The 14211-nt window shown below is 38.0% G+C and overlaps 1 long non-coding RNA gene across 1 annotated transcript; it reads right to left on the reverse strand.

Moving 5' to 3' along the window:
* Nucleotides 1–10172: 10172 nt before the first annotated feature.
* LOC137467053 (uncharacterized) lies at nucleotides 10173–12664 on the reverse strand. Its single transcript, XR_010995392.1, has 2 exons — nucleotides 12382–12664; nucleotides 10173–10925 (listed from the first exon to the last, which is right to left on the reverse strand). It is a non-coding gene; the product is annotated as an uncharacterized lncRNA (long non-coding RNA).
* Nucleotides 12665–14211: the final 1547 nt, after the last annotated feature.

A 14211-nucleotide genomic window follows, 5' to 3' on the forward strand; every position in this document is an offset into this window, starting at 1 on the left:
GCAGAATTCAAACACCCGGTGCTCCAAGTCCTTCGTTCCTGTGACATGGCCACCACAATTGCAAATCTGTGAGCAGGGAGAGGAGACTCGTTTATAACCTGCTCTGCTATGGTTGGTGAAAATAGCTGTAAGGTAGAAATTCCTGAAACTCAGAGAATAGTGGCATAAAAGGGTTTTTTAATTTTCTGGGTAGACTGTAACGACTAATCATATGTCAGTCTGGCTAAATAATGAAAAAAACTTTCTTCTTCTCAGGAAATCTGAATTTTTAGCCTGTCCAAGAGAAGTTTTATGAGCATGCTTTAAAAACATTAAAATGCATTTCTGCAATCCATACCCAGTATTACATTCAGTCATTCATTTTAGTTTTATAGCATTCTTCATACAAGTGCCACAGAGAGTTTGACTGCAAAGCACATTTAATTAAAATACAGCTAAGTAAATAGGATTGGATTTTATAAACCACAAGACACCTATCATTTTAATCACATATGGAAATGTAGTCTATACACAAGAGGCATGCTCGAGGTTGCTATCTAGAGAAACTACAAAAACAATCCTGATTTTATTTTTACTGAATTTTACATGAGATACTAAAAAAAATCAGATTTCCAAAAAACATATAGAGTGTTGAGCATCTGATGCTTAATGTTCAGATATCAAAATACTGAAAAATTATTTTGTGTGTGTAATAAAACAGGCTGTAATAGTGGAGGGTTAAAGCCAAATGTCTATTCCTCTTTCAGAAAAAAGAAAGAAAGAAACGTTCCAAAAAATATATGCTTTTCAACTTGGAATCTTCATCAGTGCAGTAATATTGCCTTCTACTTTTTTTGTTTTCATAGGAATTACGTTGGTGTTTTATCTCTGCTACTTCTCTGGATATTACATTTATATATTCAGTGTGATGCACAAGAAATGAGCCAGATAATTATGAGTAAGCTGAGCCAGCTGCAAGTACAGATAAAGTACATTCACTATGCCATAATGAGAAGACTGTACATATATAAAGGTTTGTATACTGTGTTTGTGTCTGGGGTTTTTAAGCTGTGATGCCTGCACTGTGAGACATGCAACAAGGTTTTCATGCCTGTCAGACTGCTATTGCCACTCTGGACTCCAGAGTGCAGCCTGCTAGTGGACTTTGTGACTTCAGCTGAAAATCTGCTTGGAGTAGTGAATATCTCACAGCAAGACAATGAGTGCCTAGCCACTATAGCCCTGATCTTAAGAAAATTCATCTCGCTAGGAATAATAATTAACACAATTTATTAAATGGATGTTTCATGGTACTAATGACACTTTGAATATGAATTACAAACCCTATAAACAAAACACAGGCCCCTTGTCTGTGCAGGGAAAAGTATTAAAACTACTGATTAAATTGCATCTTGAAAGGTGAATGGAAAGCTCAGTGCATTTGCACTTGACAGCTACTCTTGTTGTCATAAAATAATTTTGACATTTATATGTCAAAAGATATGCTATTCTTACAAGACTTTAATTGTCTTTGATCATTCTGGTATTTCTGTCTGTGTCTTTCAGTGCTTTAATTTCACTGTGGATTTATATCTGGTGCACTAAGTCCAACACTAACCCAATATACTTTGCAACATATTGGAAAAATGATGATCCTTGCAACTTCTTTCCTTGCATGCACTTTAGTCGCTTCCTTCTTCCTTCCCTGACTTCCTGTCCACCACACCTCTTCCCTTCTGTTTCCATAAGCTTTGAAGTGAGAGTTGTGGATCACCTCAGATGATGAGTGTTATCACACCCTTCTGCCTTGTCTATTTAGGGTGCAGATTTTTGGCAAGGACTGCATGTTACCTTGTCTTGCTCTGTTTCATCCTTAGACTTCATTCCAATAACCAGAATTATGAATGTTAATTAGTTTTCAGAGCTAAATATAGCATAACATTGTTTTGACAGAGATGGATTTATGCATTCATGTGGGGGGAAAAGGTCTGATTTCAGTTCATGGAATGATTTGTAAGTTCATTAAAGTGAAATTGGGTGAATTCTTCCTCCCATGTAACTTAGGCATCTAAACAGCCAACAAAGATGTGCTTACCTTCATGAGTGAAGAAAATGCTAAAGGTTACCATGAATGCCTGAAGACAGGTGAGAGGAATATGACCCAAGGTCCCCATCCAAAAAGTTTTTTGGCTGTTTTTTTGTTTTGTGTGGGGGTTTTTTGTTGTTGTTGTTTTTGTTGGTGGTGGTGGTGTTTTTTTTTTTTTTTTGTTGTTTTTTTTTTCCAGAAAGAATTCAAGAGCAACTAGCTCTATCACAAATGAACTTCACATGTACTGTTTGGTACACATTCAGGGAAAGTAAATTTCTGTCTGAGCTAGACCTGGGTCTCTCAGATGCTCAGGAGGATGCTCTATTTCTTTGTACTTTTTCTTTCAGTACTTTTAAAAACCCTTAATCCAAGGGCCTAAAAGGGAAATATATCCCCTCTAGTGTGTTCTCTCGTTAGTACTACTTACACAGCGTTCACCAACATTTCATTCCACTTCATTTAAATAAAATATGGCCTCTGTAACCAAGAAGATAATTAGTAGCTGGTGGAAGCTCATTTGTAATTATATTGAGTTGAAACTGATAATTATTACATTACTTTATATGTACAATGTTTTCCTTCCAAATCCCCTCTGCTTCCTTCAGCGATGCCCATAAATTTTGCAGCAAATTTGCAAGCACTGTTGTGGGAAATGGACGAGATTCCAGCAGCTCCTTGTTTCCTTTCTTTTACTGCACAAAAAGGAAATAGTTTCTCAGCTTGTGAGGAGACTGTCCTTCTCTAAATTATACTGTTTAATCAGAGACAGTTTATTACTGGGTTTCATCCTAGAGCATCTTGCTTTGACACTGACAGAACTTACTTAAATGATACAGGTTTGTTTTAACTTTGTGGTAATGAAATGGAAATTTTTTAGTAATGGAATGTTTCCTCCGGTCCCCTAAAGGAAACCTTCAGTCTTATTAACAATTTCTGGTGACAAACACTGGGATGTGCTACTAGGTACTTCTTATATGGCTTTGGGGGAGACTGGCTATTTAGTGAAAGATGAAAGGAAAGCACGGCCACGAAGATGCACCTCAGCGAATCCCTGTGCTAATTGACACAGGGTACTCTCTCTTAAAAGGCAGACTTTGCCTCTTCTCTCTCAGTGCATTCCCCAAAGTCTCTGAGGTCTCATGCAGAGCCTGGGGACATTTCTGGGGGTTACACTTTGATGTGTTAGCACCACTAAATAGTGTCATAAGTATCATAGCTACAGGGGGGTGATTCACTCTTCTGCGCTGACCTCCTGCAGGAAACTGCTTGTTCAGCAGCAGAATGAATCAACCTAGGGCATCTCTGTGAAACAGCCAGGCAAGCCCAGGCTTGAAATTCCCTGCATCTATGTGCTAACTTCTCTTTATTAAGGGAAAACAGAAATTATCAGTCTTTAAACATGGCATCTCTATGAATGTTTTCCTGATAGTTTAAAGAATTTTGCTGGCAGAAATTTCTTTCCATGTGAACAGGTGTGGAAATTGACAGCAATGCATGAGAATATCTCCCATGCCCTTTATTATGTTTTTCTAGACTGTGACTAGATCTCTACAAATAGCTCTCTACAAAATTCTTCCCCACTTGTCATTACCTTCTTTAAAAATGTTGACAACGGAGCTCCAAGAGCTTTTGCAGATGGTATGTGGAGAGGCAACAGCACCTTCCTCCTCCTGTTTAATACCATTTGCCCTACAAGCTATCACATTGCACTCATTCATTACCATGATGCACAATGGTTTTTTCTGTGTCTTTACACTGAAGAAAAAAAATGGCTTAGTGTAATTGTGGCATCAGTTTATCCTTGAATGTTTCTGACAGATGGGATTCATTCTGAGTTTAAGACAGATCAATCCAGACTGATAAATTTAGTTCCCAGTGGTGTCTATGGAGGAGAATTCAGAGTTAGTGGAGATGTGAGGTGAAATTCAGGTGACCATCGTGAAGGATACAATTCATTCACAAGACAGGACATTAATGCCATTTCCCATGTCCTCAGGAATCTTGTCTGGTGCTGCTCTAGAAGGGCAGTAGTCTCCCACAAGTCCGTATGACATCAAGCATGCCTAGAGACATATCAAATGCCTCTGCAAACCCACGTGTGGGCAGCTGACTCATCCTCTAGAAGTCTGTTTTACCATGAGCTGAAGTGCTTTCTGGGCTTCATTGCCTGTAATAGGATTTTAGATATCTATAGACACCTACATGGAGACATTTAAAGTTTCCTAGTCTGATATTGACTTGGGCCCAAAGGCTCCATTTAGTTGCCTGAAAAGAGATATTTACCAATTCTTCAGTCTTAGGTCAGCTTGCCCTACTTTTTTCTCTAATTGCTGTTAGGGCCACATGATGGGAGACTGTGCAGGGAGAGAGACTCTAATGGTTTTGATACCCTTAGGTGCAAGATGCCCGCAGTTCTCCCAGTTTGAGAACTTTTAGCTTTAACAGTTAGCTTTTAACAGTTACAAAGTTTAATTTTTCCAGACTTGCCAAGGAGCTAGGAGCTATTCCATGAAGGCTGGAAGATTTAAGTACATCAGTTTTCTCCCGAGACAAGGACCTCATGTCTCTGTTGAATGCAGCTGCCTTCAGATCTTCATTGGCTGTGGTGTCAGCAGTGTCCGGTGTCAGGACCAGTGCTGGGACTTCCCTTGCACATGGCATGCTGTATAAATAATGTGTCTTGGGTATTTTAACATTACATGACTCTGATTTTCAGGAATACCACTGTGATCATCTTTTCTTTTGAAACAAACAATGCTGATTCCTTGTGTCTATATCTGGGGCCACTAATGTTGGTCTATACAATAGAAATCAACTTCATGTCTCTCTGCCAAATGCTGCCATAATCTTTGGTCTTTGTGGACTTATTAAATAGTACAAAATTACATTATACTCCTCTCTCAAAGTTCCTTTCAAAATAATGGCAGTGAGATTCTTAAGATTAATACTAAGATATATGACAATCTTTTAATTTTTGCTTGGACAATGAAATATTTTTTATTTAGATTTAGAATTAGAATTAGGAATAATTTTGAATTCAGAATTACATGCAGAAGAAACACAGAACTTGAGAACTATAGGATTTGGATTACAACTGCCTTTTCTAGGTTTTGAGATAATGTTCTGTAATGTTTTACAGACAATTTAATATATTACATGCCTTCCTTTTCATTTCTACAGTTTATTTTTGAGATTTATTTATAAATGTCTAAAACCAAGATTCTTGAGTGCAGGGAAGATAAAAGCCATTGTCATTAATACTGCCACATATTCTTTTTCACATTTTATCATAGGGTCTTTAGGCCATAGAAGCATGCTAAAAGGGACTGTAAAGATGTTGTATCTGATGCTTTTGCCATTTCACATAAAAGCTTATGGGCTGTACAGCTCAGCTGGTGGTCCCAGGTGCATGTGCACTTCATTTCAGGAGGTATCATTAGGAAAAATTTATTATGGGTATAATAATTGTAGGCGAAAAAAACATTGCTGTAATGGGAACTGTAGTATCATTCACTTCTTTAAAGTCTTTTTTATCCAAGTTGTTGTCTTAATAGTGCCTTTCATAGATACATTAGATTAGCATACTCACAGTGGGATCCATCTGCCAAAATGTAAGACTCTAAAAATTAGACATACAATTCCAAGTTAGTCATCCTAAACTATACTGCCCTTTGAGAGATATACACACCTACAGAAGACTATTCAGATTTAACTCTTATTTTATGATAGGCTGAATTGCTTTTTAAATGTAGCTATTCCTCATTTCTTCAAAGGGAATATAGAAGTACAAGTTTACGTTCAGGTATGCAATATTAAGTTAACTGGAATATTAAATTCAGACAAATGAATTCTTGGTTGACTGTAAATAATGATTATTTTGTTTTTATAAAAACTTTCCCCAAATAATCTATTTTTATTTACATAGCACCACAGAAATTAAATTGTATCATTTATCCCAGGAAAAGTGGCAAAATGTGATAATACAGGTTCAAAATATGAGAGTTTTATGGCATGGCAGCACACTGGCAAATGACCTGATCTCAAGGATTTTTTTTCTTGATCAATGTCACAAGGGAACAGAAGGAAGCAAGGCATCCTCTTTTCAAAGGTTTGGAATTGTCTATGCTTCTCCCTAGGGTTATGGCTTTGTGAGGAAGCCCAGCCCAGAGCTGCTTATTTGGCTTCACAGTTCTGCTGGGGCGCGTGGTGGTTTTGCAGGACCAAATGCCATTTCCTGTCCCTGTGGCTGTTCTCGTGTTTCTCTCACTCTTCTGATGAACACGCAAACTGTTCTCAAGAACATGAGGCTTCGGAGCACATGCTGCTGTGCCAGGCATTCAGTGTAACAAAGAAAAGGAGTCATTTCCTTAGACAGAGAGGAGAGATGTGAAATTCTGGCAGAATAAGTGCTCTCTTGCACTGATAAAAACCAGTCTTTATCTTTGTCCTCTGTGGTTTTACATATTTATGGAGACAAGGATCTTGGTTTATTCCTTTGCACTGTCAGCTACAGTTAGCATCCCTAACTGATATTATCTTATTTTTTTTTTATGCAAATAGACAAAAGCATATTCCTTCCTAATAAGCAGAAGCAATTATACTTTAGATGAACCATGAATGCTGCAAAAAGCTAGCCTGGGCCCTGCTGAGTTGCAATGTCTGCTACAGAAAGCCTGAATTCTGCTCTTTTTCAAAATAGTTTATAGGAATACTGGTTTATTTTCAGTTGTTTGTTGTCAAAGTGTGTTGTCATAGTTGTGTAGTGAATCATGCTGCCTAAAAATACTTTCTCTGTATTAATGTAAGGAAGTTTCAATCTTATATAATGTTACATAAGGCAGTTGAACCAACACATCTTCAAAGTCTTTAGTTCTTCAACTAGTTATAGATAAGCTGTTTGGGAAAAATATATTTTCTCTTAGTTTTTTAAATTTTTTAAGCAAAAATATTAGGATGGGGTGCTGGCTTACTGCTGCCTGAAGAGGCCTGTGCTCTGCTCTGCCTTTGCCAGCACCATAGCATTTCAGCTGCAAAACTGAAGTCAAATGCTCGCTTGGCTCAACAAACCGGGAGCAGTTCCAAATGCCCAGGCTGTGAAGCATTCAATTTATGCAAAGTGTTTGTGATGGTATCTAAGACATTACAACCTTTACTTTCATTTTCCAGAGAAACGTCATCAATTTTCTCTGGAAGACAGAATGCCTTTAATTACCATTTCAGTATAAGTATTTTTGCAATATATGGTCCATGTCACCCAGGAGGTAGAAGGTATAAATTAAGCCATGTCTCTTTTATCCCAAAGTAATATGTTTGAACTGAGCTAGCCTGCTATCCTTGAAGACATATTTTATGGTCCTTTCTGTGAAAGCCTTAGAGACAATTGCAATCCAATACTATACCTATATCTTTAAATAAATCTTACCCTGGTTTACAGCTATAAAAGGATGGAAACAGAAGTTCTGTTAGTGTGAGAAGGTATATTTACCTTGAGATTAAAACATATTTTCACCTGAGTAAAATGCACTAAAAGTCAGGAGCTACCAGTTTTGGTACCCTACATTACGGACACGGCTGTAGCCAGTGACAAAAAACCAGCTGTTTAAATGGGTACCTCCAACAGCTGGTTTGCCATGCTGTTGTGAAAACTATTTGTCACCTTACTGATACATTTCTTCTTCTTCCTTTTGAAAAATGGTGATGGCCCTGTCCATGCAGATGCATCCTTTTCCATAGCCAGATGATTCACTCATCTGATTTCCCCTCTGAATACTGTTTTTAAATCCAAGTGCTCTGATCTCTCTGAATCAACCTCCCCTAGGCTTCAGGCTCTGAAGGAGAGCCTGAAGGAGAACAGTGATGGTCCCTTTATGGTATAATACTTCTGATTTATTTTTAATTTTTTTTCTGAAGATAAATATATATTTTATTATATAAATAACTCTTTAGGGTTGAAGTTTGGATAAAAAATCCTATCTGCAAAAAACCTTCAAGTAGATCCAGGAATTTTTATAAAGTAGGAAGTAAAAGTGCTTGTAAAGTAATTTTTAGAACCAGCTAGTCCAAACAAATTTGGCCTCCTTTTGTTCAAGTCCACAAAGAAGTTTTTTGTTTTTTAAAACAGTATCCCATTAGTAAAATATTGAAAACTATGTTCCTGGACACTGTGTTCTCTCAAGAACTTGATGCCTTGAAGTGAGGCCAGCATCATTTGTCTAAGAAGCTCAGATCTGGTGTTAATAGCTGTGCTACTTCTGTGATAGATTCTGCTTTTCTGTTGCCCCCTGCTGTTTTATGTTCCTTTAATCAAAATCTTTTGTAGTTGCCCTTTTTTTTTTCCTCTAGATTCTGATAAAAACCCTGTTTTTATCTAGGATGGAACTACTCATGTTTTGGTCTTGGCTGGGAATGGCCTGAAGTTGTGTCATGGGAGGTTTAGGTTAAGTATCAGAAAAAGTTTCTTCACCCAGAGGGTGGTTGGGCACTGGAAGAGGCTTCCCAGGGAAGTGACCACAGCACCAGCCTGGCAGAGTTCAAGAAGCATTTGGCCAATGCTCTCAGGCACAGGGTGTAACTCTTGGGGACGTCTTGTGCAGGGCCAGAAACTGGACTCAGTGATCCTTGAGGGTCCCTTCCAATTCATCTCATTCTATGATTATGGGATTTTTCAATGATATGTGACTTTTACTTCCTGGGACAATCCTCCTGCCTCCCAGAAGAAGGATGTCTGCCATCAGGTTCTTTCTTTTTTGGCAATACTATTGCAGTCAGTTTACCAGCAAGGGCACACATCATCTCAAATATGATGATGCAGAGAACTGTCAAGTGTGCATAATCCAGAGGTACATACCTGTCTCAGTGTGATACATACCTGTCATTCAGAACAAATGAAAGAAAATGTGCCTGGCTGTATGCAAGAATAGTAGAAAAGTAGGATTTTGGGCAGAGGGAAATATTTGCAATGCTGTATGAGAAACCCACTCTAAGTTCTGGAGTTCAACTTGAATGATAGCTGCAAGTCCAGCTTGAATCTTTCAAGACTTACCATGTCTGAATGCAATGATCACAGAAGCTCAGCTTTTAACTAGTATAAACCAATGCCATTTGTCCCAAAGCTTCATTAGATATTGAGGCAAGTTAAGGGCATCTGAATACAGGATAGGCTTCTTCAGACACAGAAGTGGGATTTTTAACATCTCGCCCAGCATGGCTCTGTGCAGCAGACCATGTCCTGGATACAGCTGTGCAGTGATCTGCCACTTGTCCCAGCCACTCACAGGGACTCATTCGTTCAGCAAGCATGCCTGGGAAATCTTATTTTGGGCCCTACAAATGCCTCCTCACTGCCTGCTGCAATACACATTAAAGGGTCCCACCAGGAACTCTGAAAGGATTGTCCTGATCTCTCTTTACTACTAGGAGTTCACGCCTGCTACTTTGTCAGGGAATAAGAATTCAAGTTATTTGGTCAGGTTTGTTGGTATGAAAAACTTAGCAGGATCACACTTCAGTGAGATACTAAGAGCAAGAAAGTGGAACTAGATAGTTTTTAATGTGTATCCTTTTGTCGTGGTATCACTATCTGGGGTACTTGCCATGTCCCAGACATTGCAACATGATTCACATGGTGGCTAAGCAAACTGCCTTACAATTCACTGAAACTATTGCTTTCTCTCTAGAGAGATTCTTTTAATATTCTAAATAATTAAACTGCATGATTCATTGTCACATGTTATTGTGGCGGCCAAAATGTGTTCACATCCTGCAGCATCTGTTAAAATGGTTATCTGGATGCAGTCTCTGGTGCAGGAAGTACACTCTTATAGCCAAATGGGGGGTTTGTCAAGGTCCATTCAGATCTCTCAAAGTTACAGGACATCATACTCTGTGACTTAAACTTTGTGGTTCATTCAAATCTTTCAGCCCTATGCATACCCATTTTCCCAAGCATCTTTTCAAGCCACTTTTCAAGACAGGCACCTGAGCAGAATTGATCTTTGGTATTACTTAATTTGGCTGATTTTGGGTTCTAATCATTACAGGATTACGCTTAAATGCATTTGACAGACATTATCTAACAAAAAATTCTTACTGACATCAGGCAGAGTTTACTTTTCCCAGCATTTGTATTTTATGAGTTGCAAGGCCTACATAGAGTGAAATGGCTTAAGGCTTGAATGAGCTTCAGCTGAATTTCATGACATAAATCAATATATTTCAGAGATCTGAGCACTTTTTTTGGTTTGTTTCTGTGCTCCTAATTTCCTCTGTTCTTTGACATTATTGTGGAAGAAAATATTTTGGAGGACATTTCCCATCCCCCATCAGAGGAATGAAGTTCTGTCACGACGCAAAGCAGCAGTTGGTCAGATAAAGATTTTAGCTGAATTCCTGACTGTTTGCTTGATTTCAGAAGACAAACAGAAAATGATGGTTAATTTCTATCAACTGATCATTTAATCATTATTTTCCAGGCACATCTCTCCCACTACTCTCCTATCTTTGACCTTGCAAACATAGATAAGTGGTTCAATGATTAGGAATTTCTTAACTTCATTATGTTCCAGCTTCCCATCTTGTTAAGAAGAAGAGATAGAAAGTTTGCCTTGGTAACAAATTTTGGATCCTCAAATGAAAGTTGAGGTGGGAAGTGCAATATAATCCCCTAGAGGAATGCTTGGCCAGGTGTATTGTATATGCCTGCTTTAGACATTGTGAGAATTTCATTTACATTAGGCAGCCTGGGGAAACTTCCCAGTTCCAAATGTGAGTTTCTGCCCTGATTACAGCTCCTCACCCTTGTTCTCCCCATCATCTTCTTTTCTGTGTGCTTTCTCACAGAAAGCTTGAACAAACACAGCTGTGCAAGGAAGAAAGAGGAAAAGTCAAGGAGAGAGAAGGTCTGTTTTTTCTCTTTGTTTTATGTGTGTATTTTTCTAAATCTTAAGATGTTACAGTATTTAACAGAGCATTTGAAATTCCTCTTGTCTGTTCTTTGAGTTTAGAACAGACAATGTATTCATTTCTGACACAAAATGATCTGCAGGAGTCTCTTCCTATCTGGCATATAGGATAACAGACACTGCTAACACAGGTATACTGGGAATTCTTGTATTAGGCAATGAATCCAACAAATATGAATAGGGTGATGGGGTTTTTGTCTTCATTATTTTCATGGTGGGAACATAACTAAGCTAACACTAGAGCCTTTTCTTTTGCCATTTCTGTTCATGTTCTTTACAGCCAGCCTCTAATCCTTCTTTGATCTTCCCTCTATTTATTCCAAGTCACCCACAGGGCTCTGTGATTTAGAGCCAAAGTTTCTAGGGTTTAATTTCCCTGAAGGGTCCTCTCCAAGGTTACCAGTAGAAGACCTCTTTTGGAGAGGAGACTAAATGTAATCCTGATGCAGACAAATTTCTGAAAAGCAAGAAAGAGAACAGAAAATATGTTTTCATTCCCACATTTTATTAAAGTGAAGGAATTCTCTGTTTTTTCCAGACTAAATTTCTTTCTTCATCAAAGGTGACAGATGGAGGACTTGAAGAGCGTTTATTGATGGCATATAAAGTATTTTCTGAGGAACTAGTGAGTCAAAAGAGGCCTCTTAGGCAACTTCCACCAAAAAGCCACCTGATAGATGGAAACATGCAGCTAAACAAGCTCTGAAACTAAGTTTGCTGCCCTTGACCATTCTGTGATAGACACATCAGTCACGTTTTTATTTTTGCATCATTACCTTCTAGAAAACCTTTGCTGCACTTGCAGATGCCTGCTCACAAAATCTTTTAATCAGAGAAGATGACATGACAGATTGATAGGTCCTGTTTCAGTGGCAGCTCTTGCTCTTGCACAGTTTCAGCTCTGTATCTGTGCAGTATGTACTGGCTGTATGACTGTGCTTTTGGATTGACAGCATCAGTCTCACCTGAAAACCTCTCTGTTAGCTTCACTGCCAAATAACCCTTCAAGTAATAACTTGAATATAAGATATTCTCACAGAAAAATGGTAATTTATAAAGCTTTAAGGAACTGGTGACTTGTTGAAGAACATCATTTAGAGCTGGGCATTTTCATTGTAAGAGTAGGGGCTGAGAGTGGAGAATATGACAATTGTATTTATTTAGAAGAGTATTGCAATTTTATTGCTACAGTTCAGGTAGATACTCTGCTGAGGTATATGAAAAGGCACAATTTACATGTTGAAAAGATCCAATTTGCAAGTTTATGAGGAGGTTTTTTATTGAAATGACATGGATAATGGCTTAACTCTTTATGTTATCAAAAAATACAAAGGGAATGTGTCATGAGAGTACCTTGAAAAAGAAGAAAATAGCATAGTGAATCACTCAGCACCATTTCCACAATCCACTGATCAGTTTCTACTGCTCAAGTTCACCTGAATTTCAAAAAAAAAATTTGAAAGGTATTATATACCTATCTCAACTAAAATAAAATAATTATAAAGCTATTTACTTCCTAAATAAAGGAACTATAAGGCTGAAATAATTATAAGGCAATGGTTTTTTTAGCCCATAATTAACATAATATATGGGTAGAATATGTTAACTATTGCCCTGTACAGTTCCACACTTTCAGTCCTAGTAGCTTCTGTGGGCTAAACAATTAACACAAAGGTCATTGTTCTCATTTTTCCAGTATCAACAGAACATCAAAGCAGCACACCTGTGATTATGTTGGTAGACAAGGGATGCTACAGCTGAGATGAAATTACAGTTTCGCAAAGGCTAAGACCAAAGTCCATGAATTTAGTAAATAATATACTGTGCACTAAACTTTTCTGAAAGGAGACAAAAAGAACCATGAAACCACACAAACAAGGAAAGTGAAAATGGGGATGGCCTTTTTATCTTGATCAAAGATGCATCCAATAATAATAATAATATAATTTCCATGTGAGAAGTTAATAGCATAAGCCTAGTGCCAAATGTTGCAACAATAATGTGTAGATGCAAGTACAGGTAAGCTGCTTTCCTGTTGTGTTGCTCTCTACACCTACCTGAAAGGAACTTGCAGGGAGATGGGTGTCAGTCTCTTCTCCCAGGTAACAAGTGTCAGGATAAGAGGAAATGGCCTTAAGTTGTGCCAGAGGGGGTTTATACAAGATTTTAGAATTTTTTTTTTTCATGGAAGGGGTTGTAAATCATTGGAACAGACTGAACAGTGAAGTGGTGGAAGCACCATTCCTGGAAGTGTTCAAAAAACAAGTGTGGATAGGGCACTCGAGGACATGGTTTAATGGTGAATATGGATGTGGTGATGGGTTCATGGCTGGGCTAGGTGATCCTAAAGTTCTTTTACAGCCTTAATAGTTCTGTGATTCTATATGACCACTGTGTTGTTGATACTTAACTGGGAATGTGTCCTTTTGGACAATGCTAGCAGGAGAACTACATTCCTTTTCATTTTGCTCTCTTTATCATAGAATCCTAGAATGGTTTGGGTTGGAAGGGACCTTGAAGATCACCCAGTTCCAGCCCCCTCACCATGGGCAGGAATACCTTTCACTAGACCACATTGCTCAAAGTCCCATACAAAATGGCCTGAAACATTTCCAAGAATTGAGCATCCACAACTTCTAGGGACTATAGCTGGGTTAAGACACAGACTCAGTAATGCAGAGGATTGTGTGAGAGCACAAAAGTTTTTCTCAGGTTTCTGACTGCCTCTGTTTGCATCAGAAATATAAGAGACAGAGTCAATTTTTTTCATAACAAAATGATAACTTTTCTTTAGATTTCATCAAGAATAAGGCAGTGCTGATATTAAATAAAAGGAAGAATTTTTTTTATTTCACTTGAGTTTGGGCTTGAATAACAACAGAAGGCCAAAAGGATTCTTATTTTGACTAAATCATTTCTTTGTGTCCTCCATGTAATTGACTTCTAATGCCATAAGGTAGGATCCTTCTCACCTCATTTGATTTCTCATTAACACCGTGTAATGCAGACTTTCATTTCCAGGAATTACTGCATCAAATGTAATTTTGATTGGGTGGAATCATACCTTAAAAACTGACATTATGCATAAACATACAAGCCAAAGAATTCAACGAGGAAATCTAATGCTCCAAGTTAGGTCCTGCTGCATAAGGATGGCTAAAGACAACTTCAGATGTGTTTGAA

This window comes from Anomalospiza imberbis, chromosome 2 (assembly GCF_031753505.1).
Source record: "Anomalospiza imberbis isolate Cuckoo-Finch-1a 21T00152 chromosome 2, ASM3175350v1, whole genome shotgun sequence".
Taxonomy (NCBI): domain Eukaryota; kingdom Metazoa; phylum Chordata; class Aves; order Passeriformes; family Viduidae; genus Anomalospiza; species Anomalospiza imberbis.